Raw genomic sequence first — 3,496 nt, forward strand, 5'->3', positions numbered from 1 at the left:
CTCACACAGGCCCTGTGCATGCTACCCCAGACTGTCAGTTCATAGGATCTTTGCTCAAGCTGATGTAGCGGGCCTTGTTTTCTTGGTGTCTGCCATCTTCCCTGGCTCTGAAATTCTTTCTCCTTCTCTTCTGTGAGGTTCCCTGAGCTTTTAGGGAAAGGATTTGATAGAGACATCCCATTTAGGATTGAGTGTTCTGAGGTCTTTCATTCTCTGTGTAATGTCTGGCTGTGGGTCTCTTATGTTTGTTTCCATCTGGCTTTGGGAGAACACTTCTCTGGTGGCTGAACAAGGCACTCTGTATATATAGTAGAATATCATAAGGAGTCATTATATCACTACATTTTTTTTTAAGACCAGTATTATTAGTTTTACCATAAGTCCCTGGGATATCTAGTCTCAAATTCTTGGTCAACCAAGAAGTGTCTGCTGGGTTCCATGTCATGGAATTAGCCTTAAGTAAAACCAGTTATTGGTTGGTTACTTCCACAGGCTTTGTGCTGCCATTGCCCTAGTGTATCTTGCAGGTAGTACACCATTGTGGATAAAGGTCTATTGTGGCTGGATTGGTGTTTACATTTCTCATTTGATAGTGTGGAAAGTACCTTCCTGTACAAAAGACTTTGGATTGTAGGTAGATACCAGCTCAACACCTCCATGTTCAATGAGTTGTGTAGGTGTTATTTCTCTCAGTTGGTGGAGAGCAACTTAAGAGTCTTGGCAACAGCCTGGTTGTTTGGGGATTTCTGTGGGGTCCCTTTGGTCAACAACTCAATTATATATAATCCAATCTCAGTACTAGAAGCTTTGGTGACAAGAGATAGCCAATTGGGATTCTCTCTCTGCCATTATTTGCTGATTTCATTTAGATAATCTTCATATGTGTATACATTTTAGGAGATTTCTGCTATGTTAGATTTCTATACTATCCCTCAAATGTTTCTTGATTTTAGCTGTCTCTCTCCGCATTCCTTCCCATATCCTTTTCTTCCTCCACTCCCCACTTAGCCTTCTCATTCTAACCTCCCTTCTATCTAGTCTTCTATCCATAACTATTTGGTCTAGGGCCAGCTCTACTGTGTCCAGGTAATGTCTACTCTCCTGAGCCATGCAACTGATGAGGGGCAGGGCCACTTCTCCTTCTCTCATGTCCCCAGGATCAGGTCTTTTGACTGCTGCAGGTGGTAAGGTGTGAGGGTATGGGAGGGTATTTTTCCCTCATCCATGCCAACACACAGAAGATGAGTATAGGACCAGCTCTCCCAAGCTCATATCCTCGGGGCTGACTCACCTGCAACGCCAGCAATATGTCCCAACTCTTCTTAGTTCTGGAGCTGGCTAGGGATGGAGTCAGCTTTCCTATCCCCAGGGCCAGCTCTCTCATGATGCCCAGATAAGGAAAGGGGCCAGGTCTGCATAGGCCTCAGACATGAGCACGTTCTTGGGTGGCAGCCCAGACCACAGATGTCCATCTGGCCTTTGATGGTAACAGACCTCTGTGGATGTAGGGCCATGGACCCAGGTGTGGCTCCTGGTGGCAGCACAGGCCAGGACCCCACCATGGTCCTAGGTGGCATCACCAGCTCCTCACATCAGGCTGTTTCTCACTACCCTTGAGTTTCCAGTTCTGCTTGTGTTCATTGTGCCACATCCTTCTGTTTCTCTTTCTCTTCCATTTTTTCACCACTTACTTGCTTCTCTTGGTGGTGTCTGAGGTCTCTGAGTGTCTGGGATTGTCTTAGGAGTGATATGTCCTGCTTGTGCCTTATGGCACTGGGCAGGGGTCATCTTTGTCATGATCTGCCCCTCCCCCCCAGGTCTGCACTGCACCAGACTGCTGGTCATCTCAGGCTAGCTCCCTGCCTGGGCCCCGTGGTACCAGTCTGGTGGTTGTCTTGGGTTTGTTCCCAGCTTTGTTCACCTGAGTGTCCCCTTGAGAATGTCATCTGTCTCAGGCTCACTTCTTTCTGCGTAGTTGAATATAGTCCCAGGCAAGTTTTTCTAGTCGGCATGCTCTCTGTTCTGGGAGCATGCTCAGGCCTTCCTGACACCGGACTGGTTGTCATCTCAGGTTTACTTGTTTCAGGGAATGTTAGGCTACTAATTACTCAGATGTTCATAGGTCAGAACACTGAGCATAGACATAGTCTCTCTTTTCTGTGCCACATACTGATTCACATGTGACCCAGCAGCCACATCCACAATGCCTCTAGGGATAGAAAAAGCAACTTTATAAAAGAAAACATTTATTCGTGGGGTTGCTTACAGTTTCAGAGGTTAGTACATTATCATCATGGTGGGGAGTACGGCAGTGTGTAGCCAGCCATAGTGCTGGAGAAAAGAGAGGAGGGGAGGGAGACAGAGAGGGAGAAAGGAAGAGGGAGAGGGGAAGAGAAAGAGAGGGAGAGTGGGAGAGAGAGAGAGAGACTGGGCATAAAACTTTAAGCCCCTCCCCCTGCCAAGTCTTGTATGGTCATAGATGGGACACTGTGACATGATTCTTGCCCCTGGAACAGAGCCAGCAGGGCATGGGTCTCAACAAGTGTTAACTATTGCTGGGCATGAGACTGGTTTGTATATGAAAATATTTTTTACTTTATGTTCCATTTTTGGGAAGTATTCTCCCTGTCAAGGTTATTGGGGAATGTCATCTCTGCCAAGGTTAATGACTCCATGATAATCAGAGATAGAATGAGTCTGGGAGGAGAGGGTTTGTCTAATGTCTCAGCAAAATGGCAAATGCTGTGACATTCAAGACAGTCCTTAAGGATGTGGGTAAGATCTCTGAAAACATGAGTTCAAGAATGTGCAGTTTCTCAACTATGCAAAATATAAGGATGCAATATGAATTTTATGATGGGCTTTATGGACTTAAAAGAACAAAGGCAGCTGCACTATAAGGCAGCTTGTCAGAGAGGTATTGATAAAGAGATTTGGGGAGTGGTGATTGCAGGACAAGATCCTACCCAGCTAAGTTCATTGTGTTTACAAAGGCAGGCAGATTTCTGAGTTCAAGGTCAATCTGGGACAGAGCAAATTTATGCTCAGGCCAAGGGGTGGTGAGAATGGTAATTTCAGAACAGGATCCTACTTAGCTAAACTTATTATCTTTGCTTACAAAGGCAGGTAAATCTCTGAATTCATTTGCAATGTTAAAAAATGCACTTGCTGTCTTTTTCTAAGAATCAGGGTTTTGAGATCATGGAATACTGATTCATGGGATAATCAAAAGGGAACCTGGAGCAAATGACTGAACTGAAATGTAAATACAATACTGGGCTTCAGTCTGTGAGAGCTCAGCTATCTGGATGAAGTGTCTGGAGATCTCTAGAGAAAGCTGTCTTGAGGAGAACACAGGCTGTAAGCTTGTACCCATGATTTTATTTCAAGTCATTTCCTTTACTACTCTCAAACATCCCTTCCTCAGAACCTCTCTTCAAGCTGAGGCTGGTCCTTGGCAACCCCCAGTAACATACTTCCTCCAACAAGGTCACAC

At 45.4% G+C, this 3,496-nt stretch overlaps 1 non-coding gene across 1 annotated transcript; it reads right to left on the reverse strand.

Moving 5' to 3' along the window:
* Positions 1-2,088: 2,088 nt before the first annotated feature.
* Positions 2,089-2,220, reverse strand: LOC114621441. The gene has a single exon (XR_003711423.1). It is a non-coding gene; the product is annotated as a small nucleolar RNA SNORA17 (small nucleolar RNA).
* Positions 2,221-3,496: the final 1,276 nt, after the last annotated feature.

Source organism: Grammomys surdaster, unplaced genomic scaffold (genome assembly GCF_004785775.1).
Source record: "Grammomys surdaster isolate TR1022 unplaced genomic scaffold, NIH_TR_1.0 174, whole genome shotgun sequence".
NCBI classification, from domain to species: domain Eukaryota; kingdom Metazoa; phylum Chordata; class Mammalia; order Rodentia; family Muridae; genus Grammomys; species Grammomys surdaster.